The 22,752-nt window shown below is 36.9% G+C and overlaps 1 protein-coding gene across 1 annotated transcript in view; it reads left to right on the forward strand.

Annotated features, from left to right (window-relative positions):
• LOC121666003 overlaps nt 1-22,752 on the forward strand; it is an 85,881-nt gene that overhangs the window by 4,733 nt on the left and 58,396 nt on the right. The gene's annotated exons all lie outside the window — the stretch shown is intronic.

Consider the following 22,752-nt stretch of genomic DNA (forward strand, 5'->3'; position numbering starts at 1 on the left):
TTAAGGCTGTGAGCCCACAAGTGGATCAACAGTATGGATCTCTACACCTTTGCTAAGTCCCAGTGATTCTAATTAAACTTGATTGTAGGATCCAGCTTATTATACTTGGTGTTGTTTCTGCAAATGAACTGCCCAGAAGAACTCTTGTGCTTTCATTGAGTCCACTGAAGGGAATAGGGCCTAGTGCAGCACTGGTAACATCAAGACCTTATTTTCTAACAACGTAGATGAGAGATCAGTCCAAGCAAGGTAACCTTTGGATGGTTCCTGGTCTCACTGCTTTATTTCTGTAAATTGTAAGCACGTTACTTCAAATGGTGACTAGGGGAAAGTACCTTAGCTTGCTACAAAAACAAGGCAAAATGAATTCAAGAGTGATTCAAAATATGTCATCCTGTTACGAAGAAGGCTGATTTTCTGAGGGAATGTAGGTGGCTGGCTGTGATCTAAAGTTGCTATGAGTAAACGTCAGAAAATTCAGGCTCAGGAGATAATTGAAGGACTTTCTTGTGCAGCATTAAGGTGTGCAACTTCCTATGATTCTAGGAAAATCAAGTTCCTGCAAAAGGCTTTTCAAATATAAAACAAAGTTTTGCAACTTTAGCTGAAATCCCAGTCTGCATTTGGAGGAAAGGGAAATGTATTGCAGAGGATGAGTCAGACATGGCATACCCAGAGAAATCTTTGCAAAGGAGATCTGTACTTGAAAGGCTGCTGCAGGGATATCTCTTGCATGCTTGTAATGTGGGGTTTGACTTGCCTGTGGGCAATCTGTTGCTTCCAGAAATATTAGACTGCAGATTTGCTGGCAGCTTGCAGCAGGGTGTACAGAAGTCAGAGGATTGTGTCCATTCTCCTCTGCATCATGCTATCGACAGACTGATCTCACCTTCTGTTATGGAAGGTGATGTGTGTGACTTGGGAACTTCCGGTCGTCTTCAACCACCAATTTTGATTTGCTGTTTTGAAATCTGCAGCAAAGACTGACAAAAACAGGAAGTAAGTCCTGTGTATGACATGTCTGGTGATAGAGCATCTATACATCCATGTTTTCTTAACTCTGATATGTTCGTGGACACATAAATAACGATGTCAAATGGTCCTGAAACAGACTTCATCAGACACTCAGTCTTAGATGGTAATGATTTCTGGTCATTATCAGCTTGATGGCTGTTTTTTTTCTCCATGTCTTTATCTCTTCTCAGAGACAGTAGTCTGCATATGTAACTCTGTCAGGGAATGAAGTCCTAAGTAGTTATTAACTTGTACTTAGTATGCAATGTCTCCGAATTAAAAGGGCAGATCCATCTTCATCTAATGAACACTTAGAACAAGAGTTACCTGGCAGGTTTGTAGCTAGCTCTAATTGCATTCTTCTTGCTCTGCTGGGACTGACATCCCCAGGAGAGAAGAGAGCTTAATAACTTTCCAAGAAAATGACAATTGCATCAAACAATATCAAGAGAAAAACGTTCTGATACCTAACATGTTAGTACTTCCCCCTCATTCTTCCTCGTCTTAACTACCTATCTTCCCTCACCTTCAATTTTTTTGCTTTTAGGCTGTGGCAAACTTGCTGTCATGTGATTTAGTGCAACTTTACCTTGCTTTTATTTATGTTCTGCTGCTTATGAACCCTGTGGTTCAGAGATGTCTTGTTACATTGTATTCCCCTTAAGTGTTATTTAAGCATAAGGGGAAGTAAGACTAGTATCTCTCTCTTTTTTTTCCTTCTTTTTTGTCTTCTTTTTTCCTTTCTTTTTCTTTCTTCTTTCTCCCCCACCCCTGGAGAGGGATGGTCTTAACATGAGCGAGCAGGGAAGTTCATGACACTTGTCACTTTTGGGATGTACCTTTTTTACTAGCTGTAACTTCCACGCATTTCAGGTTCTTCAAAGGTATTTTCTCTTGTGCGAATGAATCTGCTGGCATTCTCATGTTTTCTGAAAAAAACCACAATGTAGAAAAGCTTAGGTGAGATTTCTGTACTGAAGCCTAGTTGCAAAGTTATTTGTGGAGTGACTCTTCTGACTGGAAAGTGATTAGGCATCTGTGAGACTAATTAAATTATTGTGCTTCTCTTAATTTCCTTAGATACGTAGATTTTAAAAAAAAAATTAAGATTTTTTAAAAGCCAGTGGTTTTTTTTAAGTGTAAAGTGTTTTCTTGTAAGGATTTAATGTCATGGGCTTTATGTTCTAGGGAAAACACTGGAGGTCTTAAGGACTAAGCTGAATCAGTTTGAGTTAAGTTGCTTGAAATGCATTCACTAAAATCCCACACTTCAGTCTGGCCTTGGATTTGAATTGTTTTTTATAATCACGTAATGAAATATAAAAGGCTTTCAAGTTGATTTGCTGTCTAGCAGGTAGTTTGCAGTTAGTGAACTTGTTTGTTCCTTATAGATAAGAAAAATGAGGCTAGAAGCTACTGAAAAACATGGGGAAAAATGTTTAGGAGCCTTGATCTATTTTCTGTATCTGCCCTGTCAAGGAGCAGTCAGCCAGAGGCAATCACTGAGGTGGAGTTAATGGAGGAGAGGTCTGAAGTATACTGGTTTGATATTTGAAATAAGATAATGTGGATATTCTTTATGTTCATTTATGTCTTTGCTTGCTGCAGTGTTAACATGTTAGCTTTAATGGAGGTAGCTTTTACACAAGTGCTAGAAATGTCTCTAGCTAATGCAGCATGCTCTCATTCTTTGCTTTCTTATGTTGCCTGCATACACCCCTTTTCCACCCTGGAAGTAGTGCAGTGATGGAGCAAGGCATAAAAATGAACTGTAATAATCTCAAAACAAAAAAATAAGGTTTACCCTCCTCCCGTCCTATATGCTTTCTCTTCATTCTGAGGTCCATTGAACTGCAATGTCCTTAATGACTATTTGATTGAGATAAGAGAGTTTAGATTAATTGAACCTGTGCTAGATGTGGTCATGATAATGATGGACATGATGGGGATATATCAGTGATATATGTCTTCAGAATCTTTAGAACCATGGCTGAGTTCTGTAAGACAGAAATGCACAATTACCTCAGTAGTTGCATAAACAGCCTAATGTTTGGGGTTTGTTTATCACTAATCATGATAGATAATAGTAACAGTTGTTAGAAGAAAGCGCCACATCTAGACATTAAAAGCATGGATTTTCACTATGGACCTAAATACAACAGTAAATCCAGTTGTTATTTGCACCTGCTATGCAGGTAGAGGTTGATTTAACATTAGAAAAGTGCAATAATAAGAAGGATAATAAAATTGTATACTGTATTATCATGTTTGCAGACTTTAGATGCTGCAGACAGTATAACTTGTTTTCATGATGCTTAGATTATCATACTTACCAATCAAAAACATGAATATTTTGTAAGTATAGTATAACAGGCGTCTTTTAAAAGAAAAAGGTGAAGCAGAGGCCAGTTGGGGATTGCTGTTCACAGGCTGTCCTTAGCTCTGCTTATTGCTTCCCCTTTTCCCAGCAAATCCAGTATTTAAGAAGGATTGTAAGACCCATGTAATCATTGAGGATTTACTTTCTTGGTGCCTCAGAGCTGCATTCAGCAAAAACACCAGTGTTTTGTTTTTTAAACATACACATCACCTTCACAAGGTACAGATAGATGTCATCAGGAAGTATTTTGGATAGTAACAACTGTAAATTGTTGCTTGAAACTAACATTAGAAATATAAGTAAGCATAGGTTCAACTTTTGGTCTTACACTGGCAGAAGGCACTGTAGTTCTACAGCCATCTTAGATACAACTGATGTAAATTGGGACTCAGACTAGTGAGGTCAAGCCTCTTTTCCTTTTGTGTCAGTAAAAAATATTCTTAATTCTCAGTTTGATACTAAAATACAGAAGAATTCTAAATACATAATAGTTAGGCTAAGGCTCAGGGTAGGGTAGAATAATCTCTGCTGGCAAAAAGTTCTGGTGTTGGGTGAATAGAGAGCATAATATTCTGATAAACTGCTTAATATTTCTTAATGCTTAAAAGTTTCTGAAGATTAGGGAGTGTAGATTGGTGGATTAATTAAATGAACAGTTTAATTGAAGCACTTTAGAATTGCAGTTTACCTTACACTGTTTCCAGTCTTTGCTTCAATACAGGCAAAATATAGAAACATTAGTGTTTATTCATATGCAGCTTTCCTCTTACTTGCTTAATATCCAAGGACACAGCATTTCTAAGTGTCCTTAGCATAAAAACGAAAAATAAATCGGTAATGAGAAAGGTGTATTAGTGAAAGAATCTTTATAAATGGAAATCTTAATATTAAATTGCTCCATCTAGTGGCAATCTGCTAAAACTGCTATTTTTCTTTAGTGATTCTTATCCTTTGGTAATGATTATACCTCTTGAGAATTTAAGATTGAATTCTTTTTTTACATACGAAGCACTCTACCAAGGGAACTGCACATGTGACAAGGGACAAACTTTGATTTTCCTTCCAGGTTCTTCTGAGGATTTTCACTGTTTCCTTAAATGGAAGCAAGCCTTATGTGTCCAAGTGTCTCAACTGCTTTTGAGATCTTGGTTTTAGCGCCTTACTATCTTTGATTCGAGTTCTTCTTGGGCCTGGGAGGGAAAACAGAGAAGCTGGATTGCATAAATAATACAATAAGGATGAAGTCTCTGATTCTTTGTCAAAGAGTTAAAATACACAGTGAATCATGTACTAAGTCCAGCATCTCGCGTCCTAACGTGAGAGAAATTTCAGTTGCAGATTGTTTCATCCAGATGCCTTAACTGGCATTGCTGCTGTATGTTTCATGATAATAATGAACTAATTGAATGGCTCGTTAATGTCAATATACTTTGTAAGCGGTTGGAGTTCTTACTCCAATCAAGGTGAAAACACCTGTGTTTCCCAATCATATGAAAACAGGGAGAAAATTCAAAAGGAAAATGTTCAAGAAGAGCTTTAATCGAGACATCTCTGATGCCTTCTTCCTTTGAACACCTTGAAAAGACAAAAAAATAAACAAAAAAGAAGGGAGCTCTTGAGGAGACCTGCATATTTCTTGCTGCCCACTGCTGTGATCCCTTGTGCAGCTGGCTTTAAGGGGAACTGAGGTGCTTAAGAATGCAAAATCATAGAACAATGAATCACTTTCAGGGTGATTGTTTGGTATTTTTTTTCTGTTTATCAATAGAGCCCAAAACTGTGCAACCAGCAGCTGAAGTCCTGCAGAACACAAAAAATATTTAAAAATAAAAAGCAAAGAAAAGGCCCAACTGAAGTAGTCTAAACCCAAATTTTAAGTATTAGATTTTTATAAAAGAAAGCTGGCTGTTCTTGAAAATATAACAGCTGCACTGGACTTGCTGACTCCCCTGTCCTTTATTTTTGTACTAATTTTTTAGTTTTGGTTAATCTGCTACCTTTAATTTCCTGATAGATTAATTCTCTCCTCATTCCATGTCTAAATACTCCTTTAGTATTGAGAAACTGCTCTGTAAGACTGGAAGAGGTGCATTGTATTCCAAGACTGTTGTTGTTTTTATTATTCACTTGAATAATGGAACATAGACCTTTTAGTGCACTTTTCCAGACTTCCTCTTCCCAATTAGTTTGGTCACTTAAAATTGCAGATTGCTATTCCTATCTTCCTTTCCCAGGCCATTAAATATCACAATTGTGTAACTTCCCTACATGCTAAGTAAAGTTTCCTTGCAGCGTGCATTTTAACCTCAACTGTTATATTTCTGGCTGAATTTGCAAAGTTTGAAATACAAGGTATTACATCCTGATAATAGTTCATGAAGAAATATTTAATTGCTGTGAAATGGAATGGTGCTTTATCTTAAAACAGTAGAAATTTCCTTTGAATTAATTAAAAATATGTATATGGAATCTTTCTTGTTTCCTGAGGCAGAATGCCTTATGATGATTTGTACTGGTTCAGTTTTGCTCCTCTCTGGGGTTGCTTTGTTGTGTTATTGTACTGATTTTGATACTGAAAAACATCTATACCATTTTACTTCTCATCCCATCAAAAATGCCTTATTTTTCTATTTAAACATAATTGTTTTAAGCCTGAGCCAAACAGCAGCAGTCCCAGGAAACAGTCAGCATGTGCACTGAAGGAGACAATATTTAATGTATACTCCTCTATTTTTTTTCAAAATGTGCTCATCAGAACCTGGTTGTTACCCACATATAGCGTAAATAAATATTTGGCATTGACCACTTTTTCTTTAGGCTTCATCTTTGCTTCTGTAGTGCTTCCTTGGTTTCTAGCAGAGTATGTATTTTTAAAAATGTTATGGGCGGATACAAAAATGGTGGGCATGTTTATCTTTTTGCAGGTTACTGAGAGTCTGCTGATCCATCTGATCTGAGCCTTTTCTCTGAACAACTTCCATAGGACAGTTCAGGACTTGCAGAGTGGTTGGGGTTTTTAGTATTAACCTGGACTTGAAGAGCTTGCTTTTCTCCCAAATTTCTGAAGATTTTGGTCTTATGCACCATCCTATTTAGACCAATGCCATGAAGTTTTGATTCTGTCAATCTTTAAAGGGAACATTTTTGCATTTTACATTGTTTACTGTATCAGATTGCTTATTTCATAAGCTTAATGTCGGATTGTGTGACTTAACTGGGCAAATAACTTATTCTCTTTCATCGAAGAGCGAGTCTAGATCTCCAAGCATGGCTAACCTCTTTCATTTTGGATTGTAATAAAATCTGATCTTACTGATTATTCAACCCTTTTTCATCATATAGATGTTATCTCCTCCAAAGAAATAAATGCCACATTTTGTTTGTTTGTTTCTTTGTTTTCAGTGCATTCTTACCATTGATGATTTTTCTAGTTCAGTCAGGTTTAACCCCTTCTTAAACTTTCTTTCATACATTTCTTATTGAGTATCATATTCTAACTTTGGTGGTGTTTCCATGGTTGGCCTTCTCTTAGCTAATTAACTGATTTTCACATCCACCTCTAATAAAAAAGTGTCTGCTATAGTGGTGTGCACTGTGAAAAAGGAAAGCAGCATGTGACTTCTTGTCTTTACCTATTTCCATGACAGATAAAAAAGCATTCTACTCAGTTGTTCTACTCAGGTTTGGACTTTTAACCTTTGATACCATTTGGTCTTCAGGAATAATTTCAGTCCCAATATTGTAGCTAATCTGAAAAGATTTTAATTACATCTCTTCTATGACTGTAGAACAGATAATGGACTATATTGGTGCTCCTTTCTAGATTTACTACTAGCAAAGTAGAAGTCCACATTGAGAGGCATTTTTTCAGTCCATCAAGCTCTCTATGTCTGCATTCATGTTTCCATGAAATTGTGAATCAAAGCTTCAGTGAAGCAAAACATCTGAATCAGAATTAGGCATTCTTATTCTGGACAGGCGCAATCACGTGGTAATTCATTAGCATGGCTAAGAATGCTTATGTAGAAGTCCTGAATGTCTCTGCTATGTTGTAAAGACAACCAGTAAAAAGGACAGCTTAAGTACAGAGCAGCAAAGTGTGCTTGGCTTTTGCCGAGACTTCTGACACTTCTTGTGTTTATTGCTAATATGAACTTACCACTCGTTAATTAAACATGACTGCTCATAGCATCCTATTTTCTTTAGCAGATTCCAGTCACAGCAGTAATTGTCAGACTTGACAGACTGGCAGCTGGAGATACGAACCAGGCATAGTAGGGAAAAATTTAGGTGTTTGAGGACTCTTAGATCTCTCTTATCTTTTCAATTGCGTCTCTTTTCTTTCCCTTTTTTTTTTTTTTTTTTTCCTGTTTCTCTAAACTGAATTTTTTCCTGTTACTCTCCTAAAGTAGAATTACGGGTTTTAATTTTTCTCTCCTCTTCTGTGAGCAAAAAGTGGGTTGCAATATGCAAGGTGATTTGGAACAGAAAAGAATAAGGGTTTGCAATGGAGGCAAACATTCCCTAGAAGTAGCATATTTCAGTCTGCTTTTAGCATTAGATTAGCATGGAGTTTAGCATTAGATTTACATGTTGGAGTGTAAAACTGGACATTGTAGAAAGCTCTGTCAGAAAGAAGGGATGTCCTTCTGAAGCACATAGGTCCTAAGTAATAACACTTTTCTGGAAAAAGTCTATATATTGTGCCCACAACAAACAAGACAAGGGATTCAACTTCTGATTAAAAGCCCCAAAAAATCCTTGTGGGGATTGAGCTGAGATATACGTGCAGATACAGCTGCTATATGATCAGAATGTCTTGTGCGAATCAAAGTTAAAAGTTGGTAGTTATTGATTTGAACAAATTAAGAGTCTGGAAGGCTGATGCATCTGGATCATATGACTTTGTATCTGTTAACAGGTAACAGGCCTGTGTTACTTTACAAAACTGTATGAGGATGCAGTCTGTAGGGAATGTACTTGACTTACTGAGAAACAGAAACAGCACCTGTGGCTTTTTAGTGGTGAGATTGTTTCCTAAGGCTGATAGGAGGCTTTGCTAAGAAGGATGGGTAGATTATGTTTACCTTAGTTTGAAATTTGCCTCCTTTTAAGATAATGTTATGTCATGTTTATTTGCTGTAAGACAGTAATCACTTACTTCTCTGCATGTTCTCCTGCAAATAGCTCTGCACATGAATTTCCTGTGCACCACGACATTTATTGTTTGCTGCTTCCAGGGCTATTAGAAATGCTTTCCAGTTGCAGACCTAATTCTACAGCTCACCTACCTTGTCACCATGTAACTTGCCATCTTCACAAGGTTGCATATCTGATCTTATGACTATTTTCTTTTCTTCCACACAAGAGGTGACTTTGAAATTACCTCAAAACAATTGTTTTACCGTGTGTGGCAGTTGTGAAGGAACACTTGGCTTGTGGTGCTCAAATAGCAGGGTCTGCCACTCGTGAGGATATGGAAAATTGTGGACTCGCAGCCTCTGAAAACAGATATATCATGCTTTTCTAACTTAGTAAACACTTGAAGACTTGGCAAAAATAACTGGGTATTAGTTTGCTGAAAAGAAATTTGGGAGGGCTGACAGGGGAAGCAGGAAAATCACCAGCAGATCTGTTAAATTTTGATTATAAGCAACCAAAGAATAGTGCTCTTCATTACTTGTGTTAAGTCTCTGTGGTCACTTGGAGAAGAATAATGTGACAAGTAACAATCCAAATGGATCAGTATAATCAGTCATATCATCTTGCTTGGTTTCACTCTTTGGTTGGATAGCTAATCAAGTACTAAAGGGGCTGTATACCTTTGTAATTTCTGTTTCATTTAATTCAGAAAATGCAGTAAGGAATCTCTGCTTTTCAGAAAGACTTAACAACAGCATACAGGCAAAGGAGACTGAACTGCACTGTGGTCTTGCCACTGCAGAATCCCATTTGAATTAAGTGAATCCAGTTTATTGGACTGAATATACACAGATTATCTGACTAACTTATGTATAGTAATGCTAATACTGTTTTTGAGGCCTGTCCCTATGTGCATGTGCATTAAAGATGGGACTATCTTTTAGCATTCTTGTGTGATCTGCCAATTATTTGTTATTTTATCCAATAAGTTATCTTTTAAGGTAGAGTTGCAGATAACTTTTCTATTTTTTCTGAGATTCCCAGATGCCTAAAGGCTGTAGAATATTGTAAGCCAAAGCATGGAATCCTATATAAAAAAAAGGACTTTAGTTGTAATGCATCTTTTGCTGCTTAGCATCAGTGAATTTTTATCCCACAGACAGTCAGTTTTGCTCCAGGAAATAATCTGACTTTTTATCTACTTGAGAAGGTTCAGGACCAGCTCATTAGCATCACATAAGTAAAAGCAGAATCAGGTTTGTATTTTGAGAAAGTTCATTTGTAGAAGACAATTGAAATAACAGATGTGGTGGTTTTTTGTTTCACCTTACGGAGAAAGATTAAAAAGATAATACTTTTCTCCTTATAGTGAGTTCCCTGAAGGCCACTAATTTAAGTTCAAAAATGCCAAACTTTTTTGGGATGAATTAGAAACTTTGCCTAGAGCGTGTTGATAACTCTCCAATCAAGGAACAATCTTCCCTTCTCTACAGGGCAGTTCACCTTATCTAGGGTTTTTTTTAACCATTATTGTGAAGACACACATGGCCAAAATATCATCCGCTGTGTATTTTTCATACCTTTCTGTTTTTAACAGGAAGTTGGAGCCCTCAGTCTTTCTTACGTTGATTTGATGTTGTTTTTGTAAGTGGAACAAACTTCCTTAATCAGTAAAGCAGAAAAATGCATGGAACCTGCTTTCCGAAACTATTTCCAGAGACAGTGGAAAGCACTCAGTGGAAGCTTTTGTTAATTTAAACTATTGAGTTGGCAGTCTTGGCCACTCTCTTCCCCACTAGGATGGGGAATACAAGTTTTTCCATTCCCGCCATAGCCACACATTGTGTCACTGATGACTGAATGGGTAAGATGCAAGGATAAAGGAAGTAGCTGAATTACTATGCTCATTTAATCTTCTTACTGTTGAGATTTCAGAAATAGTGCCAATTAGAAAAATTGCTACTGCAGTCTTGGCATTCATACGAATTAAATTTCACAAGCGAATCAAATTCTGTATAATGACTTTCCTACAAGGGTTCTAATTCTGCTGGTTCGACTTGGTCAGAAGCTGCCATATAGAAGACCCCATAAGAACTCAAGGATCAACGTTTAGTATTTGCCTCTGTTCAGTAATTGTTTTCTTTTATGCGACTTTCTGGAGTGCTCTGACAAGGAAGGAATGAACAGCTTATCTTATCAAGATTTATAGTCAATAGCTTCTGTAGTCTTGTGAAGAAGACATCTGCTGTGCAAATAGCAAGGTTAAACTGATTGCACATGAAGTAAATACACATGAAGTAAATACAAACTTCAGCTAGTATTTCATCCTGAAAACCAGTCTGAACAATACTTAGATAACTTCATGTAATGAAAGGCCTTTCATAATCTTGACCCATATTCAGTTTTGTCAAATCCAAGGTCAGATAGAATTTAAAAAATAAGCTTTATTTGAACTTCTGTAACCATGATTTCACAATTGTAAGCATGCTATTTAATAAAAAAAAAGCACTAGTGTTGTGTGGTGGGTTTTTTTAAAAATTCTTATATAAGTCTCAGAGTTTGATCAGTTGTAATAGAAAAGAAAGTATTATCTATTTGTTTAGGAAATGTCTTCTAAATCATTGCAGCAGCAGACAAAAGGAGTTAATTTCAAATTGATTAATGTGCTGTAAGTACCTGGAATTGCTTGGTCTAGTCACTCCGTTGCTTTCTCATCTCTCTGAAAAATCAAATGAAGCATCTGGAGATACCTGATTGATGCAGTCAGCTTTGTACTGATATTACAGTGCATTTCAGGAAACGTTCAAAGTAATTTTCAATCTATTTTCAAGCATGCTGCAGTAAAGTTTTTCTCTCCGATTATACAAAGTCCGTTTCCCAAGAACTGTGGATTTTTGTGTTGTGCATTTGTGGGCAGGTGCTTTTACATATGGACCTTTATAAATACATATGAGAAAACGATTTATCAGTGATATTGCCTACTGTTGTACTATGCCAAGGTGCATTTTTTTTTCTCCATAACCCATACTGCCTCTTTTTCTTATGTACAGGCTTTAATTATTTTATTTTCTCAGAAGCCATGTGTAACTTGTTTTCATTTCATAAGGTATGTACAAATTTTCCAAATCTTGCTGCAGAATGTTTCAGGACCAAATATGGTAATTCATTGGTAAGAATGTTAAAGTACAGGAAACTGTAACAAAGAAGATTATTTTCCTCCTAAATAGAGAACTTAGACAAGACAGTATTACTAATTCCTATGTTTGTTTTTTCTCAGCTTGCAAGGAAAGCATGAATTACCTTAAATTATCAATTTCTCAAAGTCATGGATATGGATGTGATGTGGCCAAAAGAAATTCATGCACCTAAGCTTCCTGAAGCTGTTTAAAAGTCTTACTGTTGATTTGGTTTCTTTATGAAAGCATTCAGTGAAATAAAAGCGTAGCCTTTGGTATCCATAAGCTGTACATGCAAACTCTGCCGGAGATCTTGAGCTGCAATAAAGGTGGAAATACAGAAAAACTGTAACATTCCCTCAGGAACCCCCTCCAGTTCATAGCAGAATGGCTGGCTACTCGCCATGCTGTCACTGGCTGCTGGCCAGCACCAGTACTCTGTGACCCCTTCTGGCACGGCTTATAGGGACTGGAGGATGAGTTAATGCTACTTCTAGCACCATTAATGAATCAAATTTTAAATGTGGATTCTCATCCACTGTGGTGTGGGAAAGTCCATTGCTCTGAGATGGAACCAGGAAAGAGAAATGTTCTCTTAAATTTAGATTTCATGTAGCTGAATAAAAGGTGTCTTTTTCTTCTGATCACCCCCATAAACAACATTGTTGGTGTCTTTTCTTACAACAGCATGAGAAAAGAACTGATTTTATTAGCATATTGCCATGATTTGTATAGCATATCTTGTATGTGCACTCTGAAGGCTGCCTGATACATAGTTTTCAGTGTTCTTCTGTCTTTGTCTAAAATATATAGTGAAATATCCTGATTCAGAAAGAAAAATAGCAGAACACATTTAAGCTTGTACTTAACTTCCATTGAGTGTAATGAGGTTGAAAAAAGACTTGTAAATTCTAATATGCATAGGTATTCTCATGTAGAAATACTTAGGGAAGATTATTTCAAGTTATTAGTTCTGAAAAATGGAATGCTGACACTCTTAAAAATTTATCGAACACATTTTGTAAAAAGTATTCCACTGTCTTCTGAGAGCAAAGCAATTCTATCTTGAAATTCTGGAAGCGGAGCACAAACATGATGAAATTAGTGTCAAGATTATTGTGATATAGACCTTAAATAGGGTCTCCTAATGACAATGATTTACCAAAATTATTTATTTTAAGTAGCTGAAGCAGTAACACAAGTGAATATTCTTTTGTGGTGTAAATCGTGTTCAATTCAGTCTCTATTTGCTTGCTTATTGCTGCAGTGAAGGAGGCAAAACAGTTACATAATCAAGTCTTTATTGTATTGGTATAATTTGCATGTTTCTTTATTGTTTCAGAACCATCACAAATTATTATGAAACACTTATTTTCATGCTGGATGGATGATTGAAAGTGTTGAGTGAATCATTCCATATTTTGGGGTTTGCATGATAAGGAAATATCCAAAGACACTCTAGTTTTGTCTGTTATATAGCAAAGTATATTTTCCTCTTTTTTTAACCTTCAGCATATGTAGCCTGATTCTTTTTTGCTGAGGTGATTTTGTGCCACAGAAGTTATCAATAGGGCTGTATCCTGAACACTTTCCTTCCTATGAGCATTATTTGTGCAAAATTGTACTTGTATGAGCAGTGCCATTGTTTTCAACTTGACTACATTTACAGGGGTGTGCTCGCTGTAAACTTGGCCTACTGAGTAAATGGAAAATGCTTTTCTTGAATTCACTGCAAGTTTGAGCTAGGCTTACAGTGGTACTAATTAAGCTCCACCGTGCTGTTTAAAAATTTACTCTTCAAGAAGAAAGGCATAATCAATAAAATGGCTTGTTTGTTGGTTTTCATTTTGGTTTGTTTTTTTTTTTTTTCCTGTTTAGATGTGGGGGAATGTCAAGGCTTTGCTTAATAAAGTTGTTACTGACAAGAGCAGCTCTGGTCTTAATCCGATCCTATTCTGAGGCTTGATTATGAAGGGCTGTTCTACTGCCTTGTGCTAATCACAGATCAGTTTGTGGCCCTGTGTGTTTTGTAGTACAGTGCCCCACAACTCCTTCATCTCAAGTACACCACTCCTGTTCTCTGCGTGTGGCTAAATGTTGTAAGCAAAGTTCCAAAATAGTTCCAAAATATAATAGTTTAAAAAAAATTTGGCCTCCAGTTTTAGGCTGTTTTCTTATGGATGGTAGCAAAAGACAGTAATTTTCAGTGTTCAGGTGCTTGTAGGTCTTCATTCGTTCTTCATTCAATCTAAATTCAATCATTTATAGAATGCTACAGTTTAGCTAAGGCATTTTTTTAATGTAATCGTCTATGGCACTGTTTTTCTTCCCGTTCCCTGAATAGGTTTCTTTTTCTAGGTTAAGGACAATTCATTCCATCTAAAACTGTCTTTTTTTTTTTTTTTTAATTAGGCCTAGAAATGTTTTGCATGACATTGTAGCACTCCTTCCCCATTCTATTTTTGTTTTGCAAAGTGACATGCTGGGTCTGTGCTTGTATTTTGTAGTGTTTGCCTTTGGTCGGCACTGTGTCAATGCAAAGCTCTAAAACCAGTAAAATACTGACTTTGGGGGAACAGAAAGGCTGAAGGATTGGCTGTATATCTTTTTAAAATTATAACAGTAGTCTCATACACAGTTTGTATTAGCACCTCTATCAGCACTGAAACACCTTCTCCCAGAAAGTACATCTTCCAGACTTCCTGAGTACATGAAACACTTCCCTTAAGAAAGCAATTTCCCTGTAGAATCAGTGAGCTTTGCCACCTCCTTGTCCTTCTTGGAATATCCTGTGCTTCTGGCCCTTTAATTTAATGTGAGGCGTTCCTGCACTCAGGCAGCAAAGAGACAGGTTATGGCAGAGCCAAATCAGTATAATGAGAAACATCTAATGAGCCATACAGCCTGCAGAATTCTGGACAGCATAAAGGGGAGACACTTAAAAACAGCTTTCTCAAAGTAATCTCATTAGCCTGTGAACCAGGGCTAAGAGATAAGAGAATTCTTAATCAGAGACTGGAACTTGCTTCTTGTGTTTATTGGAAGCTTGTTTTTCTGGAGGTTATACAGTGTATTTTCAAGGGTCTGATAGCTAAGCTGTAGTAACCTGACCTGTCTTGAGTTTCTGTCATTACTGCTTGCAGACTGTGAACTAAATCCCCAATGGTAGTTCTATAAAACAGTAACTAGTAATGTCTGAAGGTAACCAGAATTTATAGTAGGTTTGAATTCTGGAATCCTTGCCTAAGTAATCCTCTGAAATCGAATTGTTTTCAGACAAGCAGTGCAACCAGAACTGGGTAGGGAGTACTACTTTCCCCAAAAGCTTTTCTCCCATGACTATTTTAACATTAAATACAAAGTTGATAGAGGCTTGAGCCTCAGCTCCTGAGTAACAATTTCCCCTTCAAAAGTATGTTTTGGAAATAATACTGGAGATCCCTATACAAGGATAGGAAATATAATTTTGTGAGATTCCTTAAATAACTGGAAAAAGCTTTTGTTCTGGAAAGAGGAAGTGTGTAGGTATGCAGGGGTGGGAGGGAGAGGGAAGGGTGCATTATGGTTCCCACTCTAGTACAGACTATGCAGGAACAGAGCTATCAGCAAAGTGGAAAATAGGAATCAGCTTTGCTTCTAAGGAAAACAACTCCCAGGAGGAAGCAAAAGTCCATATGTAATACCATAACTGCTGATGTGCTGTTACTTCCCACAGCACAATGAAAGTTCAGCTTATTTTTTTCTTAAAGGGATACCCATGAAATTACGGAAATTCTCATATATAAAATTTAGTACAGGGCTTCTACTAATAAAGTGAGTCACCTGCTGCAATATGTATTTTCCTCTGTTATTTATCTGCAGAGGGGGAGATAACAGCAAAAGAAATCTCATGCAATATGGACTTGAAGGGGTGTTAAGGCATTTTCTTAACCAGACCTCCTGCCCCAAGACAATCAGCTGAGCCTATGACATGCCAGGGAATCACCAGTATAGGAGAGGTTACAGTTTCTGAAGGCAAATTTTTGCCTTACTTCAGTGTCTAGCTACCATTATTTGAACCCATGCTTATAGGTGTGTATTTATCTTACTTGTTGGTTCAAAACTTTGAAATCTGTGTCCCTTATTTAAGCCATTTAAAAGGTGCTGATGCACATGTCTTTCCTTTGTTGAAGAGGGAGGAATAAAAGTTCTCTTGCAGACCCTGGTGGGTAGACATGTGATGAAACTTCCTCTGACTACCTTTCACCAAGGAAACTCACGCAGCGAAGTGGAGATGCTGGTGTCCTGGTGCGCCAGGTGCATGTGACATGTGGCCAGGGAAGCTAAGCTTTAATTGATATGAAGCTTTTGCCCCCATAAATACCCCAAATGTAATATTTCAAAATAGTTGCATTGGTAAGTATTTACGGTTATAGTTATATACTACTGCTGTCACTTGTAGGAAGTAGGAAAGTTGGGGTAACATGAGGTGCGATCTCTATTTTATGCCAGTAGGAGTTTTGTGTACATGAACTTACACTGGGAAAATTGTTGCTGCTGTAATCTGTTCTGTGCATTATGGCTTAACTGTATTGGTACAATGCACATCCCTGTTAGATTCACAGTAGGAAAGCTTTGGGGGTATTCCTGTGTTAGAGTGCTTATAGTAGAGCTATAGCATGAGCAAATGGCAGACACGTTTCTGTATGATACACTAATTCTTATTTATTCGTGTTGCTACAGCTTCACAGTAAAGTTTGAGGCCCTTGCATACAGAACAAGGGAGAAATTTTAAATCCTGGAATACTAGGGTTTTGCACTTAGAGCTCTCACCAGGACGCTGCTGTCACGGCTGCTGGGAGCAGGTTGATGTCTGAAGTGCCGCCATGGAAAAGATGTTAGTTGAACGCCCCCTAGCTGAAATAATTTTCAGAACATGGCTAAGACAAAAGTTTCCAGGGGATTCCAATATAGAGCTGGGGGGAATTCCACGTACAGGCTTCTTTGTTTATTGGTTTCATCTCAGCCAAGCAGTTACTCTGAGGATAGATACATTTATGTTCATATACTGATCATTTTAGAAAAGTATCTTGCATTAAGAAAGCAATCTTCATTTTTTATTCCTTTTAATTAGGTTGGTACAAATTTGGAAATATGAGGCTGTGCTTGCAAAACTTATCTGAAAACTAGATTGCCATAGATGCATTCATACTTTAGAGGCAAATTGAGCAATCCTACAAATACAAGTGTCATAGAGCTCTGTGCCTTCTCTGGTGTCATAGATTGCAGATACTTCTCAAAGCAAGAGAACTCTGCCTTTTCTATTAGTACAGTTGGTGGTCTTTGAATAAGCTGATAGCATTGGTTTTTTATCTTCAATGAAATGGACATTTTAGTATAGGGAAAGAAAAGAAGGAAAACCTCTTTCGGTGTAGTTAGCACTTTGACTTTGTTCTATTATATACACAGGATGGTATTGATTCTACCCCTTCCTTGATTAGATTGCTCTGCATAGATCCGTCCACAGGAATTTCTCAGAGTCTGCCAACACTGTATACATTCAGGAGAAGTTGTGACATATCCAGTTAATAAATGATTTCTATTGCCTGTATTCTCTCTCTCTCTCTCTCTCTCTCTCCTTCTCCGTAAGTCTCATTTTAATGTCATGTTGGAGTGAAATAGACAGCCAGTTTTAAAACCCCAAAGGTATACAAAGTTAAGCATCTCAGGTGATATGCTTAACTGCTGCTTGATTTTGGACAGGCTTCACTGTGAGAGTTTCTTTAACCATTAAAAAAGTGTCACTTAGCTGTAAAGTGGATGGTAGACTTGTTAAAATGGCCATACAGCCGTTCTTTTGCAATGCTGACATCGCTGCTTCCACATGGAGCAGGGTTTTTGAGGATGAAGTAGTATTGTAACAATAGATTAGCCTGGTAGTTGCAAAAATCAAGTTATTGAAGATTAGAGACTTCCTTTCCTGAGATTATCAAATGAGGTTTTTTTGTCTTACTGTTTTCTGTGCATGTAAGAGTGCATGAAAAGGTGGACTGTTACCACAAGCTGTCTATATATTATTTTTCCTCAAGCAGAGTATACAGAACTGAGCAGAATTAATTGATAATACACTATAGAAAATGCTGTCTTCAAGTTTACAACAAGCATAACAAAAGTATATTCAGTATGTCTCAACTGCTAAGCAACAGCAGTTGTGAGAAAAAAAATTGACAGAGGTTCAGTACTTCCATCTCTTCCAGTTAGTGCTGATTAAAACCTAGTCTCCCTTGTATTTCAAAAAGCAGAAAGTAGGCTTTTAAGCAACTTGTAAAACATCATCATCTTGGCATTTTGCTGAATGTATAAAAGCAGCAAAAAGACACAACCCCTGTATTTTCCTTTGTGGATCACTGTTATGTTCAGAGATCTCTTTTCTCTTGGCTACAGCTGCAGTAAGTAAGTCCAAAAGTTGATGTGCTGTCTTTTAAGGCCCTTGGACTTTTTTGTACCTTTAGGGAGACCAAGACTGGGAGACACATGATAAGAGTAGCTGAAAGCAAAAGATAGTAGCTCATTTCCAAATGCAGCTACCTAACATTTTAATGGTTACAGGTGTATTTCCAACAAGTACAGATTTTTTTAATGAAAATCAGATCAAACTGTGAAATTTGAAACTTACTTTTGCGCAGTTCTTTATGAAGTGTGATCAGGATATGGTCTATTGATAAGACTACAATGACAAGGCATGGCAATTATCTGAAAAAATTCCCTTTACTTTCTCACTGGTTTTTTTTTTCTGTATTAATTATTCTTTATTATAATTTGAAAAAGGACAAAATTAATTTCTCTCCTTCCTTCCTTCCTTCCTACCTGCCTGCCTGCCTGCCTGCCTGCCTTCCTGCCTGCTTGCCTGCCTTCCTGCCTCTATTTGGGAATCACTGAAAATAGGCTGCTAAATAGTAAGGAATTAGAACATTTATCAGGTTGTCCATTTTAAAGCAGTTAAAGCACACTGCATATGAAAATCTCCAACAACTACACTGGTATTTGTAGTTTTTGCATAAATAAAGAGGTGATGTGTGCATCTTTACATATATAATGTGTATACTGCTTTCAGTAAAGAAATGAATTTGCTGATAAAACACTTGAGAAGATTCTTTGACTTGAAAAATCAAGAAAAATATGTAAGTAAGACATTAGCTTACATGTATTAGTCTTGCAAGTCTTGAATACACCAAAATAAAATGATTCAAACATTACTGAACTACCTGCCTGCACTAAAATTAAATGAAGATGACACAAAATATTAATTGCTATATTAACATTTCTGAATCAGTATTAACTAATTCCACTACCACCTACTCATTAGTTATTGAGGCCCAAATTTAATACAATTGCTGTTTTGTATCAAAGTACCAAGCCATAATAAAGGAACAGAGGAAATTAAAGTTTAAGTTGTATTATTTTAGCATGTGTTTAAATCATGCTGCCAAATTACTTCTGTGTTTAGCTAAGTAGATAGCTTTAGTCATGAAAACTCAGCAAAAGAAATTGATTCAATACTTAAATACTTATAGTCATACAAGTTTGAGTGCATAACACTGAGTCAGGACTTTGGCTTATCCCTGCAATTGATATTTTTACTACAAAGATCTTTGTTTGGATCCCAATTCTTAAAAACATCTAGTTCTAGACCCTTCTGTAACAAAATATCAATATGATGTCCTTCTGTTACAGGCACTCCAGCATGCTCCTATTATAACCAGATGGGTTATCTAATACTCATTAGTGCCTCAACCATGAGATTTTGTTGCAGTTAGAGTGTAATCAATCAGGAGGGAGAACTATTTGGTACTTGTGTAGTGCTTTAGTAATTCATTCTCTATAGATCCTCATTAGAACGAAAAATTACAGCTGTAGAAACGTCTTAGTTTCAAGAAGCAGAAGCACTCTTTTTCTTTTCCCTCTTTCCATGATAAATATTCCATGGTTGTAGGTGAAGGACATGGGCATTGGAAGAAAAGCATCAAATGGCTTCTGGTAGGTTAATCATTGCATTTTTAGCTATGAGGGAAGTTCCCTGCTCTATACTGCTGTGCTGGTTGCTACTTTAAAACTAAGTTCTCTTAAGTTCTACACCGATACAGGAGAACCAAGGCTGAGAATCAATTACTGTTGGAAGTAATGACATGTGATTTTATGAAAGGTCACAGGAATTGTGGCATTTATTTCCTCTGCAGACTGTTTTGTGAAAAGGGAAAGAAAAATCAGAAAAATTAGGAAATCTTGAAAAATCAAAAGTCAGAACTCATGGGGTTTCAAATTATTTTCCTGCAGAGAGCAAGAAAATTGGCCATGATTTTTTACCACTGACATGTTATACTACGAATCCACAACTATGAAAATTTAGTTTCGTTTTAGTGCAAATCTTGCTCAACTCTGCAAGTGCGAACAGTGTTTGCATGGTGGAAGAAATGTTAACAGTAGGCCTCTCTGCCTCTTTATGAGTATGTGTGTCCTCTAAGGGAACCACTTGCTTAGTCTCAAGTGTGGGCTGGAGATGAAAGAACGTGCAGGCAGAATAGGTGTCTCTCAGAAGACAGGATTAAATGAGATATTTATGTCTCTGAGGTGGCTGCTCTTTGGCTATTTTCCTGTAATCAAACTTTAACATAGAGATAACCGCAGAACTGTATCTCCATAGGGCATGTCTTGGCTCTCCCTCTTGCTGTAGTGGGAAATGTTTCTAGTGGGAAATACAGATCAGGCAAAGTGGCTTCTGCAGGTTGGAAGAAAGTTCACTTGCTTGACCAAGGAGTGTGAATGGCTATAGCATGCCAATGTTAGGCCAGACCTATACAGGCCAGATTTAATCTGTAGTGCAACATCACTAAAGCTGATGGACGTGGTCTCATTTGCATAATACATGCAGAAGTTTGAGACTTCACTGCTCAGTCTGTCTGCTCCTTGCGCTGATGTTTCCACCCCTGAGGCAAAGGTAGCGCAACAAGATAGGGGAGTTTGCATCTCTGTTTATATACTTTTCAGCCTGATGGATTAATGCAAATTCAGCTTCATTGTTCATGTAAATTAATATATCAGTTTGGAGTGACTAGAGAGAGGTGTAGACTTTTACCTTTCTGCTGTCCTTGCTTAAGGGGACAGCCTGTTGCAGAGGTAGGTAACTTTTAAGGGCAGCAACACTGATTTGCACTAATAAACTTGTGGAGCCTTCTCCATGCAAGCTGTACGTTTGAATTATTTTCTTTAAGTATTAATGGATCTTCTATACATCTTCTCAAAATTAACAAGAGAAAATAATATTTTTGCAATATTCTTAAGGAACAGTTTTTTAGGAAACTCCTGGCTCTTAGTGATTACTGGGATACCTGACCTTGGATTTATATCTAAAGCTATTAGAAATTTGACTGTCTCTAATTACCACTTTAAGTGGTAGTCAGATCATCATGTCTTGTCTATTTAGCAAGTCTAGGTTTTTGGAAGCTGCTTGAGATTTGGCCTTGCTTTTTAAATTACTCAGAATCATTTCACATATCTAATTAGCATGTGAGAAAATCAACTCACCTCATTTGACATTAGTCCATTAATGTAGCCCATGAAGTTTTATCTATTGTTATATATTACTGCCACTTCTACATGAATAAAAATTCAAAAAGAGAATTGCCCTAAACAGAAGCTATAAACCAGTGAATCATACAGTGTTTATAGCAGTTTTACCTTGGCCAGCAAATTGTCATGTGTCACTTCTAAGTAAAAGTAAGCCATGGTCTGGATGAAGAAAGAGGGAAAAAAAAATCTATGCTATGCTTGTAGGAGACATCATTTAATCAGCTAGACCAGTTAATAACTCTTGCTGCCTTTTTTATTTGTCAAGGGCTCAATATTTTTTCAATATGAGGTCTGCTTCAGTGTGCTTTAAATGGCAGTTTATAATTAATGGTACTTGAGCGTGTCTCTTATTTCAAAAATTCATACAACATTCTTGGTTACAATTTATATGCGATTTTAAAGTATAATTAACGTTCAGCTTTACAAGATATATGCAAACAGATATGCAAATTTGGAAATAAATATGCAAACATATAAAATGTTGTTGAATTAAGTAGTCCTTAACATTTTTAATGAAATCAATATTTTATTCATATTTTGCACACAATTTTGAGTACTTAGTGATTTGGTAGTTCTCAGACTTTTGTGGACCATGGCTGCAGATAGATTCTCTTGTGGCTCATCTTGTCTTCCAGTCTCCTGAACCTCATACTTTCTTTATGGAAAACAGGAGCTAATCCAAACCGCTCTAAATTATTGGGATTGTTTTCAATTATGCTTTCTGGATATTTGTGATAGTAAACTTAACATGTTACTGAAACAGTTGAAAATAGTCTTTATAAAAACTTCCATACTGAATCACATTAAAGGTCTGTCTAGCCCAATATCCTATTTCTAAAAGTAGCAAAATAATAAGGGAAAGATATGAAAATGTACATCAAATATATCATCTAAATGTTTTTCTAGCACACAGCCAACTGTGAGTCAAGAATGCTTATGGTGGTTTCTATGCAGTTAGTTACCCTCCATGAATTCTGTTTCATGTGTATGTATATATATATATATGTATATATATAGCCTGTCTTTGTATATGTATATATAAAAATGAGAAAAAAAATACACATACACACACATATTCTGGATATATACATATATTCTGGAGATACATATATGTATTCTGTCCCTGACAGTGTTGGTGACATACCAGTTTACCTGTGTCTTTTGAGTGGTAGAGATCCCAACCCCAAACACACTATTACAGATGTGGTCTAACAAGTGATGAGTTTCTCTTCCCTCAATCTGCTGATTATGCTGTTACTACAGTCCAGGATGATGCGTGCTGTCTTCACCAGATGTAGTGCGAGCGCACTGCTGCAAGCAAGGACATTGCGTCATCTGCTCCAACCCCAAGACATGGATCCTCACAATCCCTGCCGCTCCAGACCTGGAGATTGGCATCCTCTCCTCAGGAGCTCATATAACCCAAGTATTCCC

The sequence above is a fragment of the Corvus kubaryi genome, unplaced genomic scaffold, assembly GCF_017639235.1.
Source record: "Corvus kubaryi isolate FWS band 111438036 unplaced genomic scaffold, C.kubaryi_AGA036_p1.0 37334, whole genome shotgun sequence".
In the NCBI taxonomy this organism is placed as follows: domain Eukaryota; kingdom Metazoa; phylum Chordata; class Aves; order Passeriformes; family Corvidae; genus Corvus; species Corvus kubaryi.